The sequence below is a fragment of the Rattus norvegicus genome, chromosome 2, assembly GCF_021556685.1.
Source record: "Rattus norvegicus strain SHRSP/BbbUtx chromosome 2, alternate assembly SHRSP_T2T, whole genome shotgun sequence".
In the NCBI taxonomy this organism is placed as follows: Eukaryota; Metazoa; Chordata; class Mammalia; order Rodentia; family Muridae; genus Rattus; species Rattus norvegicus.
In genome coordinates this window covers 67512492-67532787 of record NC_141535.1, presented here as the reverse complement: position 1 = coordinate 67532787, position 20296 = coordinate 67512492, and the positions used below count along the sequence as shown (strand labels likewise).

General features: G+C 36.8%; 1 long non-coding RNA gene across 2 annotated transcripts in view; it reads right to left on the bottom strand.

Annotated features, from left to right (window-relative positions):
- LOC102552232 (uncharacterized) overlaps positions 1-20296 on the bottom strand; it is a 212984-nt gene that overhangs the window by 84681 nt on the left and 108007 nt on the right. For both annotated transcript variants that reach the window (XR_015671183.1, XR_015671184.1), the window contains one exon: positions 18197-18277. This is a non-coding gene — a long non-coding RNA (uncharacterized LOC102552232). The remainder of the gene's footprint in view (positions 1-18196; positions 18278-20296) is intronic.

Here is a 20296-nt window from a genome sequence, read left to right as displayed (position 1 = left end):
GTTCCTGGTACAGACAGGCCTCAGAGAAAGCAGGCAAAGTTGGGTCAGACAAACAGTGTGCAGTATAGGCCTAAGGGTTCTTGTAACACCATTAGAACAGATATGCTCAGATTTCTTTACACTAATATTTCACCAGTGCTCATTTGTGTCTAATTGATGAATGCAATTCCCTCTGTCTCTTACTGTCTTTGGCAGAACATCAATTTTATGTGGTCACGTCTACCTAATTTTACACTTACAATGATTAAATTTTTTCTCAAATTTCTAGATATCCTCCCTTTCTCATTTTACTCCATCCTATCTCATTGCTAATGGAACTCTTAACAATAGCACACTTGTCCCAAGTCAAGGGTTTTTTATAGTCTACCTAGTAACAATGAAGAGAAACTATTTGTGAACTAATCAAATTTTAACACAGACCAAAGTCTTGATTAAGGTAAAAAGAAATACTATTTTAGCATCTGTGCATTTGGACTACTTCTTTTAGAAACTACTTGTAGTTGATTTCCTCATAAAAGAGTCTCAGAGGCAGACATATTTGTATGGAGACATATTAGAGCACTGTTTTCATGACTAACAGCTGTAGTACATTAGGAATCAGGATTGGGCAGAGGAAAATATGGAGTGCTGATGATGCAGTCATACAAGAAAAATGATTGCTGATTGAGGGATACAAAAGCTTCAGCATTTTACCAGGCAACTCGGAGCTGATGCAGCCATTCTAGATTGCTTAAAATGAAGAGAAATAAGCCAAGTACCTTAAAACATGTATTGTGCAGCCGCAGAATGTATGCTGCTGGCAGGAGAGTGAGATTCCAATTAAAGAGATATCTTGTTTCACCTAAGGTCAAGATTCAGAGGGAGAATCAGGTATGACAAGGCCATGCTGGACAATTGTGGCAGATAGGGAGAGACGTAGTTCATGCCTGAGGCAAACAATTGAGAAATTTGGAAGCAAAATAAGGTGCCCATTTCAAAGGCCCAAGGCAATGCTTTCTCTGTACAAAATTCCTTCTTTGTAATGTCTCCTTAAAATAGTACTTAATTTGTCTTTATTTTTAAATCATATGCTACCTCTGTCAATCATATTCTTCTTTCTACTAGAGAGTATAATCTACATAAGAGGAAAACCATTCTCCGGTATTCAAATGCCACTCCTAGCCTGTAGAAAGTACTTCCTACACAGTATATAATAGATATTTGTACTGGTGCTGACAGCGAAACTTTTATAACAGAGTACAATAAGCACTTTGAAAAAATTATTCTAAAGAAGTAATAGAGGCTATGAAAGGCATTACACAGACTCTACATGAATCTACCTCTGTTTTTGATTAAGAAAAAAATGTTTTTCCAGGGATAGGGCGAATATTGCAGTTTTAATCTTAAGTGTCCCTGCAAGCTTGTGTTCAAATAGGTTTGCCTAACTGCTTTTCCTATCTTCTGAGTGTGAAACTATTATATGGCAAGGCCAAGTTAAGAAAAGTAGTTCAGTAGGGCAAGCCTAATACAAACTATCTTCATCATATGCTAATGTTAGCATTGCCTATCTACCACCATGACTTGAATTGCTCTGATACTGTGAATGAATGTTACAAATGTAACTGGCATGGAGTCACAGAGTTTAAACAAAATAGATCCATTCCTGAAAATTCTGAATATCCAGGATTAAGATGTTAGGTGATTAATTCTGGAGAAGCCAGGCATCATGGGCATCCTTCACTAATGTTTTCTTATTTATATACATTTTAAGGGAGAGTAAATCATTGGCTGTTTTGGCATATTAATTATTTGTGTAACAGAACGTGTACCATTCTTTTTCACTGAAAATTATCAAACTAAAATTTTGCTTTCATGGACTGCCATGAACTCGTGCCCCAATGGTAAGGTTTAAATACAGTTGTCTGAATAGACACTAAGAGCAAAAGAAATTCATTTGGGTAAATATATCATGTATGCCCAAAATTCTGTAGTTTATATTTCTTTCCTAATTGTCAAAATGGCATCTTTGATGTGCTTAAAGCAGTTCTCTGTGTGATAAGAGCTGTGATTTTTTTTGAAAGAACGCAAATTATAGAAAACATTCCTTTAATTAACAAACCTGGACATAAAAATTACAATAGATTACTCATTATATGAGTAATATTATATTCTTATATCAGAACACATACAGAATATATCACTACTTTATAGTGTGGTACAAAATAATTCACAAAATCACCAAGTCTTAAAAAAAAGGAAATTAATTTGTCATCATTTTACAAGTAGGGACTTCAGCTCATAGAAGGTTCTCTCATCTCATCTCATTACATTTGCTGTGAGATATCCAGCATTCATCATGATTAATGAGGATCTCTAACAATCCTGAACTTTCTTGTAGGAAGGGGTGGGTATCACTAACTTCAGAATTAAATTGCCAAAACCAATCTGGTGAAAGGCCATCTTTGACAGGAATAGGAAGCAAAGGAAGGTCCCAAGCCATGTACAGCAAATGTTTACAGAATCTTGGAGAATTTTATCATGGATTCACCACTATTTTAATTTTCAAGTTAAACAATTTATTTATTGAAAAGTGTAACTTGACTAAACTATCTACTCCATGAAAACTCTGTTGTGATTAGCAGTGAAATATGACTAAGAAATCTCTGGATGGAAGATTGAGATAGCAAGACGTGATCTTGAAGAAAGGATATCATTTAATTTGTATAAAACTAGAAAAGAGAATGAAGAGAAAATTAATCCACAAAAATGGGACATTACTTTTACTCACAACTGGACAAATAGATTTTACATACATATGAACCTGCTTTTTTATTTTACAGTGATTTGCGTAGGAAGTTATGTCACAATGCAGATTTCCACTCAGCCAGCCCCATATGTGCTCTCAGGATACCCTTTCTAATTCAATCAGACTGACATATTTTCATTTATCAAATATAATGTATATCTAAGATGAGCAATCTTGTTTTGGAAAATGACACATTGCTTAGAATCCATTTCTGAGTGAGAAATCACATATATTCGCATGTGATTGACTCGAGCACTTTCGACCCCTTTCCAGAACACATCCCAGATTCTTCTCAGGACATTTTCTTTTTCCATTCTTCAGAAAACCACAGTCCTTTACTTTTCTTTAGCCCTTGGAGGTTGATCAAATAGTCCATTCTAGCAGACTCACTTATGGCTATGTTTCTGAGTGGTGGGAAACCACAGAAGATCACAGATACGAGTAGCAGAGAAATAGAAATTAGATAAGGTTTAAAACTCGCACTAATAACTTTTGCGATCCCAGGATCATGAGCAATACAACTCCTTTAGCATGAAACTAAAACAAGCATCTCTGTCTGACTCAGTTTCCCCAGTATACAAGTATGCAGTCTGCACTAACTACACAACCACACAGGATACATCATAGTCATTTTGTGAAATATGTGAATGTCTCCACTTCTGATTTGTACTATACAATAATGGTTACGTGTTTGTTGAGTGTCCTTTAAATGTTAACAGAGATGATGTATTTGAAAATGTTTCATAAGTTGCAAAATGTGGTAAGTATTATTTTGTGCAGATTATAAATGTAACTATGGGTTCTTTTGATTGTAAGTCAAGAACTGTTCTCACATGAATCAAACCATTAATTCCTGATGGCGCTTAATTATTATTGAACATATTTTTCTTCATGGGAGCTGTCAGTTAAGTGTGCTTGCCAACTAGCTTGTTTATGAAAACATTCCAGGCCCTTTCAAATTCTCATTTACATGGCTTCATGTTTACCACTCCCATAAATTTGTATTATCAGCACATTTAACTCCTGGGATATTTTGGAGATTGTGAGCAGAAGAGTTGATTCATCATGTGCAGAATTTCTCACATCTGTCATTTCCATTTTGCTGCCATTTGTTCTTTTCAGCCTCTCGTTTCTTCATGTTTGAATAATTGCCACAGCTTTCCTACTATTCCTGCCACCGACATTTCCCTCTAGGACATTCTATACACTTACTCCCCTGCTATCAATCCACAAGGTGGTACTTTTCCTATCAACTTTCTTAAAGTAGTTTCTCAATTATGATCTCTCTGCTCTTTTGAATGTTTTTATTAGATCTACACATTTTCAATTTTCCTACTTAAAATTCATCCATTATTTCAAAATCTGAGTAAAATCTCACATGCTTGAAATATTTACCTCATAGGTACATAAAGGAAATCTTTTAAAATATGAGTAGTTTGTAGCAAATATTAGAAATATATTTCAGCTCAGCTCTGAAATTACTTTTACAGTAAATTACTAATTATACAACTCTTAAAAACATGGAAGTAAATCTGATTTCTTCACATATTTCAATACAAAATATATTCTGTGATAGTAAATATTGATTGAAAAACCTATTCTCTTCTAAGCCTATTTGATTCTCTAAGATGTGTTGGGTAAAAGCCCTGAACAAACTTAATAATGCAGATACCTGATTAATCATTTGACATTAGGAGAGCATTCAGTTCTGCATTCTTAATTTCTTTGTCCCAACAAGCTGGTTTGTGCCTTTAGGCACTATTTCTGTTAGGTGAACAGCTGGATATTGTATACGGAGTTGGACAGCTCTGTGAGTGAAAAAAATTAGTCACTAAACAGAAACAGTACAAAGTAATGAGTCACAGTGATATTAATGTCATTGTTGGGAAAGTAAAAAGTTTAAAAACTTTTCTATGTGTATCATGCAGATAAAAAGTTCAGTTCCAATCAGTAGGAAAATCAAATATTAATAATTATATTAATAATCATAATGATGTCACTATAAATATTTTTATTTCTTTATTATAGCATGATTCCATTAGAAAATGTTTTTACACAGGTTTTTTTTTGTTGCTTGGACGAAGCTTCACTTACTAAACAAAATATAGCATTAAATATTGTGAATATTTTGATTATATTCATATTGTTTTTGTACCTTTACTCTAACGTATGTGCTTCATAACTATACATGTGAGAATGTAAGTTACTAATAAGTAAAACATAAACAATAAATTTTCTTTTTAGCCAATTTAAGATGCAAACATTGGCTTTTAGATTGTATGCACTCTGTATGTATGAACTGAAATTAAGCAAATACAATAAAACATGGGAAAGTGAATGGACAATGAAGTCAATATAAGTGTTCATAAACAAAATACAGTCCTGACTAAATGTTTCTGACATTTCTCTCTGTAGTCTAAGTATATAACATATTCAGTGGGAAATGGAACATGAACTCTAAAAATGGTTTGTTGAGGAAAAGCACCCTGAGCAATGCTCACCCATAGAATTAGTGATCTAGAGCCCCAGGCCTTACTCTCTTACATTGATTCATAAATAGTCTGATGAATCCAGGTGAACTTCACAGGGCTTGTTAGCAATATGGTCTTAGAGAGTTAATTATTTCCATCAACCTTAATTTTTCTTTTGTTAGATATGAATATATATACCATATTTTGTAAAGTTATATTAAAATTTAGCTGATAGATGCTTTAAATTCAGCATCAGGTAATAATTATTACACAGGTTTTCTCTTTTTAATTTCTCATACATAATCCTATATCTAATGTTCTGTGTTCATTGCAGTTTTATTTCAATATGCAATGCTTGTGTATGTATCTGTCCTGGATATCAAATAACATACACACAATCAGTGTCACTCCATGTTTTATGCTTTACTTATTGCTTAAAATCTAGCCCTGACTTTCTTTTCTTTTTTTTCTTTTTTCTTTTAATTTATTCAATTATATTCCCATAAGCACTAAGAGTGTACCACAAATTATCCTGTTTGGAAGTGATACCAAAAAATATAAAGCCAGAAGATTCATTGCCATGGTTTAAAAGAATTGCTTTCTGGGAGAATGAAAATTCTAAATCTACAAGATGGAATGACTCTAATTCACTGTTTCCTCATTTTGTCTTTATTTTATTTTATTTTATTTTATTTTATTGGATATTCTATGTGTTTACATTTCACATGTCATTTCCCTCTCCCTCTCTTATTTCCCCTCCTCTCTCCCTGCTTCTATCAAGATGCTCCCACTCCCATTCACCCACTCCCCCCTCAACACCATTGCATTCCCCTACACTGGGGAAATGAGCCTTAACAAGACCAAAGGCTTCTCCTCTGATTTATGTCAAACAAGGCCATCCTCTGCTACATATGCATCCGGAGCCATGGGTCCCTCTCTGTGTACTCATTGGTCGGTGGTTTAGTCTCTAGGAGCTCTGGTAGGGTCTGGTTGGTGGATATTGTTGTTCTTCATATGGTGTTGCAAACCCCTTCAGCTCCTTCAGTCCTTTCTCTAATTCCTCCATTTGAGTCTCCATGCTCAGTACAATGGTTAACTGCAACCATTCTCATTTGTATCAATAAGGCTCTGGTAGAGCCTCTCAGGAGACATCCATACATTAATGGTGGATTGTGACTATGAAATGTAAACTTTCCTCCTTCTTCAAGTTGCTTTTTGTCATGGCATTCACAACAACCACAGAGGAAATTAGAATACTAAATTGTGCAAATGTATACACTGACAGAGTACAGAATGTGTCCAGATTTACACTATTACTTATCTGTAAGTTAAATGAGACACGTGTTATTCAGACTGGTACTTGAACCCCAGGCCTTTCTTGCTGAGGCACAGGATTTACAAATGCCGATCTTGGCTCCTCCTAATCACTATTCTCTTAAGATGCCCTTATACGAGGATTGGACTCATATGGTGCTTATCACAGAAACTTAATTGGTTCTGAATTAGTGACGGCTTTGTCTTTAGTGTTCAGTCCATTTTAGAATGCAGTTTCTTAGCATACAGTTCATACATTTTACATGATTTAACAGATTGCACAGTCTTTTTTCTTTTCATTACTTGTAGCTAGATTAAGAAAATGTGTGCAACTTTGTAGTCCAGTTCCTAACTTATCAGTAACTATGCACATGTCTTTCTGTCGCTGACATATTTCTCCATACAGTTTTTATCAGTTTCTGACATTTACACTCAAGAGAATGATTACAAAGCCTAAATTACCTTTTAATTAAATATTATTCAAACTAATAGCCTTATCTTCACCAAGAAACCCCTAGGCATCTTGAAAGCATTAAAGAAAAAATCCCCACATGACCAAGAGAAGCAGTGCTGACCAATGGGGGCAAATGTAATAAAATGAAGCAATTAACTTAATGAAAGCAAGGGCTCTATCATCTTTCAGATGGTTCATATTTTTAATATGTGTGTTCCACCAAAAGACAGAGACTGAGGTCTGAGAAACTGTTTTTCATGCATCTAGATTATTTTTGTCTGTCTGGATAAACTAGGCAATGTGATTGTTCGGTTAACTTGATGAAATTCTTTCTCCTTGAAGATCCCACTCAGTGAAGATCCAATCTTTCACAAAACAATGGTCATGTGGAGACCATGTCCATAAATACATTAGTCTACTGGTTAATATCTCATATTCAAATTGCAACAAAAGTAAATTCAAGATTGTTTCCTTGGTCATCAAATGTTTTAACAAGTATTAAACATTTACCAATATTGTTTTAAATTTCATTTTGCTGATTACAGTAAGACAGTAGGAAAACATTCGAATATTAAGACATCACAAATTGTATTATATAAGCTATAATACCTGTAAAGAAGTAAAAACAGAAAACAATTCTCAGTGAGTTTGTGCCCAGACATGTCAACATAGTAAGTTCTAGATCAGAGAAGGTTACAAGGTGAGAACCTCTCAAAAAGTAGTTATTGTAGAAGTTTCTTGTTTATTTTAAGTTTTTGAAATAGCTCTCTAAGAGTATATTTTCTTATTCATCATTTACATTTGCAAGCTGGAGGATTATTGAATATTATGTTGTTAATATACTCTGCTAACTAGATTATCATATCTAGAATTTTGACACACAAGAAAGTATTTAAAAAAACAGAAAGGTTTCCTGGTTGCTGCCCCCATGGAGAGCTCAAAAGCAACACCCCAGGAGCAAACTTAAGGCTCAGGACCACAGAGGAAAACACCAAACGCCATCTGGAACCCTGGTGCACAGAAGCTCCTGGAAAGGGCAGCACAGATCTTCCTGGTTGCTGCCCTCTCAGAGAGCTCATAAGCAACACCCCACGAGCAAACTTGAGCCTCTAGGCTACAGGTAAGACAAACCTTCCTGCTCCAAGCAACCTGCCTGTTGAACTCAAGACACAGGCCCACAGGAACAGCTGAAGACCTGTAGATAGGAAAAACTACACGCCCGAAAGCAGAGCACTCTGTTCCCATAACTGGCTGAAAGAAAGCAAGAAAATAGGTCTACAGCACTCCTGACACACAGGCTTATAGGACAGTTTACCCACTGCCAGAAATAGCAGAACTAAGTAAAACCAGAGATAATCATATGGCGAAAGGCAAGCGCAGGAACACAAGCAACAGAAATCAAGACTACATGGCATCATCAGAGCCCAATTCTCCCACCAAAGCAAACACAGAATATCCAAACACACCAGAAAAGCAAGATCTAGTTTCAAAATCATATATGATTATGATGCTGGAGGACTTCAAGAAAGACATGAAGAACTCCCTTAGAGAAACAAAGGAAAACATCAATAAATAAATAGAAGCCTACAGAGAGGAATCACAAAAATCCCTGAAAGAATTCCAAGAAAACAAAATCAAACAGTTGAAGGAATTAAAAATGGAAATAGAAGCAATCAAGAAAGAACACATGGAAATAACCATGGATATAGAAAACCAAAGGAAACGAAAAGGAGCCGTAGATACAAGCAACACCAAAAGGACAAGAGATAGAAGAGAGAAACTCAGGAGCAGAAGATTCCATAGAAATCATCAACACAACTGTCAAAGATAATGTAAAATGGAAAAAGCTACTGGTCCAAAACATACATGAAATCCAGGACTCAATGAGAAGTTCAAACCTAAGGATAATAGGTATAGAAGAGAGTGAAGACTCCCAGCTCAAAAGACCAGTAAATATCTTCAACAAAATCATAGAAGAAAACTTCCTTAACCTAAAGAAAGAGATATCTATAAGCATACAAGAAGCCTACAGAACTCCAAATAGATTGGACGAGAAAAGAAATTCCTCCCGTCACATAATAGTCAAAAGACAAAATGCACAAAATAAAGAAAGAATATTAAAAGCAGTAAGGGAAAAAGGTCAAGTAACATATAAAGGCAGACTTACCAGAATCACACCAGACTTTACGCCAGAGACTATGAAAGCCAGAAGATCCTGGACAGCTGTCATGCAGACCCTAAGAGAACACAAATGCCAACCCAGGTTACTGTATCCTGCAAAACTTTCAATTAACATAGATGGAGAAACCAAGATATTCCATGACAAAACCAAATTTACACAATATCTTTCTACAAATCCAGTGCTACAAAGGATAATAAATGTTAAAGCCCAACATAAGGAGGCAAGCTACACCCTAGAAGAAGCAAGAAACTAATCATCTTGGCAACAAAACAAAGAGAAGAAAAGCACACAAACATAACCTCACATCCAAATATGAATATAACAGGAAGCAATAATCACTATTCCTTAATATCTCTCAACATCAATGGCTTCAACTTCCCAATAAAAAGACATAGATTTACAAACTGGATACGAAACAAGGACCCTGCATTCTGCTGCCTACAGGAAACACACCTCAGAGACAAAGACAGACACTACCTCAGAGTGAAAGGCTGGAAAAAAACTTTCCACACAAATGGTAGGAAGAAGGAAGCTGGAGTAGTAATTCTAATATCAAATAAAATCAATTTTCAACTAAAAGTCATCAAAGAAGATAAGGAAGGACACTTCATATTCATCAAAGGAAAAATCCACCGAGATGAACTCTCAATCCTAAATATCTATGCCCAAAATACAAGGGCACCTACATATGTAAGAGAAACCTTACTAAAGCTCAAAACACACATTGTACCTCACACAATAATAGTAGGAGATTTCAACACCCAACTCTCATCAATGGACAGATCATGGAAACAGAAAATAAACAGAGACGTAGACAGACTGAGCGAAGTCATGACCCAAATGGACTTAACAGATATTTATAGAACATTCTATACTAAAGCAAAAGGATATATATTCTTCTCAGCTCCTCATGGTACTTTCTCCAAAATTGACCATATAATTGGTCAAAAAACGGGCCTCAACAGGTACAGAAAGAGAAATGATCCCATGCGTGCAATCAGACCACCACAGCCTAAAGCTGGTCTTCAATAACAATAAGGAAAGAATGCCCACATACATGTGGAAGTTGAACAATGCTCTACTCAACGATAACCTGATCAAGGAAGAAATGAAGAAAGAAATTAAAGACTTCTTAGAAATTAATGAAAATGAAGGTACAACATAACCAAACTTATGGGACACAATGAAAGCTGTGCTAAGAAGAAAACTCATAGCTCTGAGTGCCTGCAGAAAGAAACAGGAAAGAGCATATGTCACCAGCTTGACAGCACCCCTAAAAGCTCTAGAACAAAAAGAAACAAATACATCCAGGAGGAGTAGATGGCAGGAAATAATCAAACTCAGTGCTAAAATCAACCAAGTAGAAACAAAAAGGACTATAGAAAGAATCAATAGAACCAAAAGTTGGTTCTTTGAGAAAATCAACAAGAGAGATAAACCCTTAGCGAGACTAAAGAGAGGACACAGAGAGTGTGTCCAAATTAATAAAATCAGAAATGAAAAGGGAGACATAACTACAGAATCAGAGGAAATTCAAAAAATCACCAGATATTACTATAAAAGCCTATATTGAACAAAACTTGAAAATCTGCAGGAAATGGACAATTTCCTAGACAGACACCAGGTACCAAAGTTAAATCAGGAACAGATAAACCAGTTAAACAACCCCATAACTCCTAAGGAAATAGAAGCAGTCATTAAAGGTGTCCCAACGAAAAAGAGCCCAGGTCCAGACGGGTTTAGTGCAGAATTCTATCAGACCTTCATAGACGACCTCATACCAATACTATACAAACTATTCCACAAAATTGAAACAGATGGAGCACTACCGAATTCCTTCTAGGAAGCCTCAATTACTCTTATACCTAAACCACACAAAGACCCAACAAAGAAAGAGAACTTCAGACCATTATCCCTTATGAATATCAACACAAAAATATTCAATAAAATTCCGGCAAACCAAATCCAAGAGCACATCAAAACAATCATCCACCATGATCAAGTAGGCTTCAACCCAGGCATGCATGGATGGTTTAATATATGGAAAACCATCAATGTGATCCATTATATAAACAAACTGAAAGAACAAAACCACAATATCATTTCATTAGATGCTGCGAAAACATTTGACAAAATTCAACACCCATTCATGATAAAAGTCCTGGAAAGAATAGGAATTCAAGGCCCAGACCTAAACATAGTAAAAGCCATATACAGCAAACCAATTGCTAACATTAAACTAAATGGAGAGAAACTTGAAGCAATCCCATGAATATCAGGGACTAGACAAGGCTGCCCACTCTCTCCCTACATTTTCAATATAGTTCTAGAAGTCCTAGCCAGAGCAATGAGAAAACAAAAGGAGATCAAGGGGATACGTATTGGAAAAAAGGAAGTCAAAATATCACTATTTGCAGATGATGTGATAATATGTTTAAGTGATCCCAAAAGTTCCACCAGAGAACTACTAAAGCTGATAAACAACTTCAGCAAATTGGCTGGGTATAAAATTAACTCAAATAAATCAGTTGCCTTCCTCTACATAAAAGAAAAACAAGCCAAGAAAGAAATTAGGGAAATGACACCCTTCATAATAGACCCAAATAATATAACTACCTCGGTGTGACTTTAACCAAGCAAGTAAAAGATCTGTGCAATAAGAACTTCAAGACTCTGAAGAAAGAAATTGAAGAAGACCTCAGAAGATGGAAAGATCTCCCAGGCTCATGGATTGGCAGGATTAATACAGTAAAAATGGCCATATTAACAAAAGCGATCTGCAGATTCAATGCAATCCCCATCGAAATACCAAACCATTTCTTCAAAGAGTCAGACAGATCAATTTGCAAATTCATCTAGAATAACAAAAAACCCAGGATAGCTAAAACTATCCTCAACAGTAAAAGGACTTCAGGGGGAAATCACTATCCCTGAACTCAAGCAGTATTACAGAGCAATATGGATAAAAAATGTATGGTATTGGTACAGATTCAGACAGATAGACGAATGGAACAGAATTGAAGACCCAAAAATGAACCCACACAATTATGGGCACTTGATTTTTGACAAAGGAGCCAAAACCATCAATTGGAAAAAAGATAGCATTTTCAGCAAATGGTGCTGGTTCAACTGGAGGGCAACATGTAAAAGAATGCAGATCGATCCATGCTTATCACCCTGTACAAAGCTTAAGTCCAAGTGGATCAAGGACCACCACATCAAACCAGACACACTCAAACTAATAGAAGAAAAACTAGGGAAGCATCTGGAACACATGGGCACTGGAAAAAATTTCCTGAACAAAACACCAATGGCTTACGCTCTAAGATCAAGAATCGACAAATGGGATCTCATAAAACTGCAAAGCTTCTGTAAGGCAAAGGACACTTTGGTTAGGACAAAACGGCAACTAACAGATTGGGAAAAGATCTTTTCCAATCCTACAACAGATAGAGGCCTTATATCCAAAATATACAAAGAACTCAAGAAGTTAGACCGCAGAAAGATAAATAACTCTATTAAAAATGGGACTCAGAGCTGAACAAAGAATTCACAGCTGAGGAATGCCCAACGGCTGAGAAACACCTAAATAAATGTTCAACATCTTTAGTCATAAGGGAAATGCAAATCAAAACAACCCTGAGATTTCACCTCACACCAGTGAGAATGGCTAAGATCAAAAACTCAGGTGACAGCAGATGCTGGCAAGGATGAGAGAAAGAGGAACACTCCTCCATTGTTGGTGGGATTGCAGACTGGTAGAACCATTCTGGAAATCAGTCTGGAGGTTCCTCAGAAAATTGGACATTGAACTGCCTGAGGATCCAGCTATACCTCTCTTGGGCATATACCCAAAAGATGTCCCAACATAAAAAAGACACGTGTTCCACTATGTTTATAGCAGCCTTATTTATAATAGCCAGAAACTGGAAAGAACCCAGATGCCCTTCAACAGAGGAATGGATACAGAAAATGTGGTACATCTACACAATGGAATATTACTCAGCTATTAAAAACAATGACTTTATGAAATTCATAGGCAAATGGTTGGAACTGGAAAATATCATCCTGAGTGAGGTAACCTAATCACAGAAAAACACACATGGTATGCACTCATTGACAAGTGGCTATTAGCCCAAACGCTTGAATTACCCTAGATGCCTAGAACACATGAAACTCAAGACAGATGATCAAAATGTGAATGCTTCACTCCTTCTTTAAAAGGGGAACAAGAATACCCTTGGCTGGGAATAGAGAGGCAAAGATTAAAACAGAGACAGAAGTAACACCCATTCAGAGCCTGCCCCACATGTGGCCCATACATATACAGCCATCCAATTAGACAAGATGGATGAAGCAAAGAAGTGCAGGCAGACAGGAGCCGGATGTAGATCGCTCCTGAAAGACACAACCAGAATACAGCAAATACAGAGGCAAAAGCCAGCAGCAATCCACTGATCTGAGAACAGGACTCCCGTTGAAGGAATCAGAGAAAGAACTGGAAGAGCTCGAAGGGATTCGAGACCCCATATGAACAACAATGCCAAGCAACCAGAGCTTCCAGGGAGTAAGCCACTACCTAAAGACTATACATGGACTGACCCTGGACTCTGATCTCTTAGGTAGCATTGAATATCATAGTACGATCACCAGTGTAAGGGGAAGCCCTGGGTCCTGCCAAGACTGAACCCCTAGTGAATGTGATTGTTGGGTGGAGGGCTGCAATGGGGGGAGGATGGGGAGGTGAACACCCATAAGGAAGGAGAGGGGTAGGGGTTAGGGGGATGTTGGCCAGTAAACCGGGAAAGGGAATAACACTCGAAATGTAAATAAGAAATACTCAAGTTAACAAAAAAAAAACAGGAAGCAGAAATATTTCTTTTTTTTCTATATTTTATATTTTATTGGACATTGAAAGTTTTTATTACATTAATGGAAATTATCTGCATGTGATACCCATACATGTATATAGCATAATTTTACTATTCTCTAACTCCTAAATTTCACAATTTCCCTAAATTTCAGATATTTTTAAATTTATTATTTTCATTCACATTTTTCTTTTTTAATTGGATTTTTTATTTACATTTCAAATGTTTTCACTTCTGCAGTTTATAGTTCTAAACCCCCAAATCCCATCCCCCTCCCCTTCTTCTATAAGAGTGTTCCCCTTCACAACCACCCCTATTTGCATCCCTCCCCACACCCCTGTCATTCCCCTGCACTGTGGAGTACAGCCTTGGCAGGAACAAGGGATTCTCCTTCCATTGGTGCCCAACAAGGTCATCTTCTGCTACATTTGCAACTGGAGCCATGGGTCAGTCCCTGTGTAGTCTTTGGGTAGCGCTTTAGTCCCTGGGAGCTCAGTTTGTTTGGCATTGTTGTTCATATGGGGTTGGAAGCCCCTTCAGCTCTTTAGATCCTTTCTCTAATTCCTCCAATGTGAACTGCATTCTCAGTTCAATAGTTTGTTGCTAGCATACACCTCTGTATTTAGCATGCTCTGGCTATGCCTCTCAGGAGACTGCTATATCAGGCCTCTATCAACATGGACTTCTTAGCTTCATCAATATTATCGAGTTTTCGTGGTTGTATATATATGGGCTGTATACCCATGTGGGGCAGGCTCTGAATGGCCATTCCTTCAGTCTCTGCTTCAAATTTGGCTCCATATCTCTCCTATGAATATTTTTGTTCCCCTTTTTAAGGCATGAAGCATCCATACTTTGTTCTTCCTTCTTCAGCTTTAGGTGGTCTGTAGATTGTATGTTGTGTTATTCGAGCTTTGGCTAATATCCACCTATAAGTGAGTGCATACCATGTGTGTTTTTCGGTGATTGAGTTACCTCACTCAGGATGATATTTTCTATTTCAATTCATTCGCATATGAATTTCATGAAGCCATTGTTTTTGATAGCTAAGTAGTACTCCATTATGTAGATATAATACATTTTCTGTATCCATTCCTCTGGTGATGGGTATCTGGAATTTTTTTCAGCTTCTGGTTACTATAAAGAAGGCTGCTACTAACATAGTGAAACATGTTTCTTTGTTGTATGTTGGAGCATCTTTTGGGTATATGCCCAGGAGAGGTATAGATGGGTCCTCAGATAGTGCAATGTCCAATTTTCTGAGGAACCTCCAGACTGATTTCCAGAATGGTTGTGACAGTTTGTAATCCCACCAACAATGGAGAAGTGTTCCTCTTTCTCCATATCCTCTCCAGCATCTGTTGTCACCTGAGATTTTGATCTTAGCCATTCTGACTGGTGTGAGGTGGAATCTCAGAGTTGTTTGGATTTTCATTTCCCTTATGACTAAGGATGCTGAACCTTTCTTTAGGTGCTTCTCAGCTATTTGATATTGCTCAGCTGGGAATTTTTTGTTTAGCTCTGTACTCTATTTTTACTAGGTTTATTTGGCTCTATGGAGTCTAACTTAAGTTCTTTGAATATTTTGGATATTAGCCCTCTATAAGGTATAGGATTGGTAAAAACCTTTTCCCAATTTGTTGGTTGCCATTTTGTCCTAACAACAGTGTCCTTTGCCTTACAGAAGTTTTGCAGTTTTATGAGGTCCCATTTGTCGTTTCTTGATCTTAGAGCATAAGCCATTGGTGTTTTGTTCAGGAAATTTTCCCAAGTGCCCATGTATTCGAGATGCTTCCCCACTTTTTCTTCTATTAGTTCTATTTTATGTGGTTTTATGTGGAGGTCCTTGATCCACTTGGACTTAAGCTTTGTACAGGGCAATAAGAGTGGGTCAATTTGCATTCTTCTACATGATACAACCTCCAGTTGAACCAGCACCATTTGTTGAAAATGCTATCTTTTTTCCACTAGATGGTTTTAGCTCCTCTGTCAAAGATCAAGTGACCCTAGGTGTATGAGTTCATTTCCATGTCTTCAATTCTATTCCTTTGATCTACCTGCCTGTCTCTGTACCAATACCACATAGTTTTTGTCACTATCACTCTGTAATACTGCTTGAGGTCAGGGATGGTGATTTCCCCAGAAGTTCTTTTATTGTTGCGGATAGTTTTCACTATCCTTGGTCTTTGGCTATTCCAAATGAATTTGCAAATTGCTCTAACTCTATGAAGAGTTGATTTAGAATTTTGATGGGGATTGCATTGAATCTGTAGATTGACATTGGCAAAATGGCCATTTTTACTATGTTAATCCTGCCAATCCATGAGCATGGGAATTCTTTCCATCTTCTGTGATCTTCATCAATTTCTTTCTTTAGAGACTTGTTCTTGTTATACAGATCTTTCAGTTGCTTGGTTAGAGTAACTGCGAAGTATTTTATGTTATTTATGACTATTGTGAAGGGTATCACTTCCATAAATTTTTCCTAGCCTGTTCATCTTTTGAGCAGAGGAAGGCTACTGATTTGTTTGAGTTAATTTTGTACCCTGCCACTTTGCTGAAGTTGTTTATCAGGCTTAGTGCAACTTCTGGGATCACATTAATATACTACCATATCATCTGCAAATATTCATATTTTGACTTCTTCCTTTCCAATTTGTATCACTTTGACTTCCCCTCATTGCTCTGGTTAGGACTTTGAGTACCATATAGAATAATTTGATAGACAGTGGCAGCCTTGTCTAATCCCTGATTTTAGTGGGATTGCTTCACATTTCTCTCCATTTAGTTTAATGTTAGCTACTGGTTTGCTGTATATTGATTTCACTATGTTTTGGAATGGGCCTTGAATTTCTGATATTTCCTGGACTTTTATCATGAAGGGGTGTTAAATTGTGTCAAATGCTTTCTCATAATCCAAAGAAATGATCAGGTTTTTTTTTCTTTGAGTTTATTTATATGTTTGATTACGTTGATAAATTTCTGTATATTGAACAATCCCTGCATCCCTAGGATGAAGCTTACTTTATCATAATGGATGATTGTTTTGATGTGTTCTTGGATTCAGTTTGTGAGAATTTTATTGAGTATTTTTATGTTAATATACATAAGGGAAATGTTATTCCATTTCCTGGTTTCCCATCCACAACTACCCCTATCCTACCCCCTCCTCATTTTTCTATAAGTGTTCTCCCTCCCCAATCACCCTTCCTTCCACCTCCCCACCCTGACACTCACCTAATCACAAAGATGTACGGCTACAAATGTAGAAGAAGAAAACCCCACAGCAGAAATATTAATTAACATATATTAAGTATGCAGTTATCATTCTATTTAATATATTTGAATATATTTTAAGCTCAGTTTGTGGTACTATATTTTGTCTTTAAAATGCAAGTTCTCAGTCCCTGGATTGTCTAGCCACATATTCAATTTGTTAGGCAATCTTGATGTTTCCACTTTGTGGTATTCATAAATGAATAACATCTTTCTTTTTCGTGTATCTCAACATCCCAGCATTTAACTACAATGTCTAGTTCCCACAATCATTCATTACCAATGTATTACCTCTGTCAGTGCAGTTGTCCTAAAGTGCCAAAAGAAATAACATCTTAAATTGTTACATAATCTGTAATTAACTGATGAACTTAAAGTGAAATTTGTAGATAAGTATATTTTAGATACAATTTTGAATAAATGAATATATGAGACAATGTTCAACATATTGAAACATAAATTACAGATGTATTAAAGAAAGAATTAAATAATTAAATTTAATATTAAAAAGATTATATACTTGAATCACTATATTACTTGACTCAACTCAAACAATACTAAATAATTATAATGTCATATACTAAAAACCATTTCCAACTTTTAATCATATTACATCCTATATACTTTTTCATTTTGCATATTTTTACATATTTATAAGTTTTTTATATTTGAGCTAATGCTTTTGAAGTAAACTTATAATTTTAATTACAATAGTATCTTCTATATTTTCATTATAACAATATTTAAAAAAATTTACGTAGTTTAGGTAAGTATAAACACTTTATAAATCTGTTTCTTCGTGTATATAGATATCATGCCACATATACATTTAAGTAAACATACTTAACTGTGTATGTTTATATTTGTAGATTTCTTTAGTCTTGGAATTTTAGAACATCAGGTCTTCATTTTAGGTTTCCATTACTGTAACAAAATATTTGAAATTATCAGTTATAACGAAATCATTCATTTTGACTCACTGATCAAAGTTCCTGTGTATGATCTGTTGACAAAATTGCTCTCAAGATTTATTTATTTATTTTTATTTTGTTGGTGATTTTATTTATTTACCTTTCGAATGTTGTTCCCCTTCTTGGTTTCTCCTTCAAAACCCTCCCATCCAATCCCCCCTCCCCTTTGCCTGTATGAAACTGCTCTCCTACACACCCATTCCTGCCTTAGCACTCTAGCAGCACCTTATGCTATGGTATCAAGTCTCCAAAGGACCACAGGCCTCCTCTCTGAAAAAAATCCCACTAAAATCAGGGACAAGACAAGCACATCCACTCGTTCCCAATGTATTCAGTAAAGTACCAGAATTTCTAGCCCGAGTAATTAGACAACAATAGGAGTGAAAGAAATACAAATTGGAAAGGAAGAAGTCAAAATATCATTAGTTGCAGAAGATATGAAAGTATACTTAAGTGACCCTGAAAATTCCACCAGAGAACTACTAAGCCTGATAAACAACTTCAGCAAAGTGGCTGAGTATAAAATTAACTCAAACGAATCAGTTACATTCCTCTACTTAAAGAATAAACTGGCTGAGAACGAATTATGGAAATGACACCCTTCACAATCGTCCCAAATAACATAAAATACTTCGGTGTTGAGGGGGATGATTGCCCGGAAACCGGGAAAGGGAATAACACTCGAAATGTATATAAGAAATACTCAAGTTAATAAAAAAATACTTCGGTATGACTCTAACCAAGCAAGTAAAAGATCTTTATGACAAAAAGCTTCAAGTTTCTGAACAAAGAAATTGAAGATGATCTCAGAAGATGGAAAGACCTCCCATGTTCATGGGTTGGCAGAATTAACATGGTAGAAATGGCCATCTTACCAACATCTATCTATAGATTCAATGCAATCCTCATCAAAATTACAACTCAGTTCTTCACAGAGATCATAAGAGCAATTCTAAAATCATCTTGAATAACAATCAAGATAACGAAAACCATTCTCACAAATTAAAGAACTTCTGAGGGAATCACCATCACTGACTTCAAGCTGTACTACAGAACAACAGTGATAAAATACATAATTTCAATAATTGGATTTATTTGAAAATTATACTGGTAGGTAGATTACTGTATTAAAATAATTAGAAATCAGCAGCTCTCTGATCCCACACCCCGGGAGAGAGAGACCCAACCGCCTGGTCAGGTGGGCACTCCTGAGGCTGCAGAGTAGAAGAGACCACCAACACTGCCCACCCCTGCCCACATCCCTGGCCCAAGAGGAAACTGTATAAGGCCTCTGGGCTCCCATGAGGGAGGGCCCAGGAGTGGCAGGACCCCTGCCTGAGACACCGCCGGAACCTGAAGGAAACAGAGCGGATAAACAGTTCTCTGCACCCAAATCCAGTGGGAGGGAGAGCTAAACCTTCAGAGAGGCAGACAAGCCTGGGAAACCAGAAAAGACTGCTCTCTGCACACACATCTCGGATGCCAGAGGAAAACACCAAAGGCCAACTGGAACCTTGGTGCACTGAAGCTCCCGGAAGGGGCGGCGCATATCTTCCTGGTTGCTGCCTCTGCAGAGAGCCCGTGGGCAGCCCACCACGAACGAACTTGAGCCTCGGGACCACAGGTAAGACCAACTTTTCTGCTGCAAGAAAGCTGCCTGGTGAACCCAAGACACAGGCCCACAGGAACAGCTGAAGACCTGTAGAGAGGAAAAACTACACGCCCGAAAGCAGAACACTCTGTTCCCATAACTGATTGAAAGAGAGGAAAACAGGTCTACAGCACTCCTGACGCACAGGCTTATAGGACAGTCTAGCCACTGTCAGAAATAGCAGAACAAAGTAACACTAGAGATAATCTGATGGCGAGAGGCAAGCGCAGGAATCCAAGCAAGAGAAACCAAGACTACATGGCATCATCGGAGCCCAATTCTCCCACCAAAACTAACATGGAATATCCAAACATACCAGAA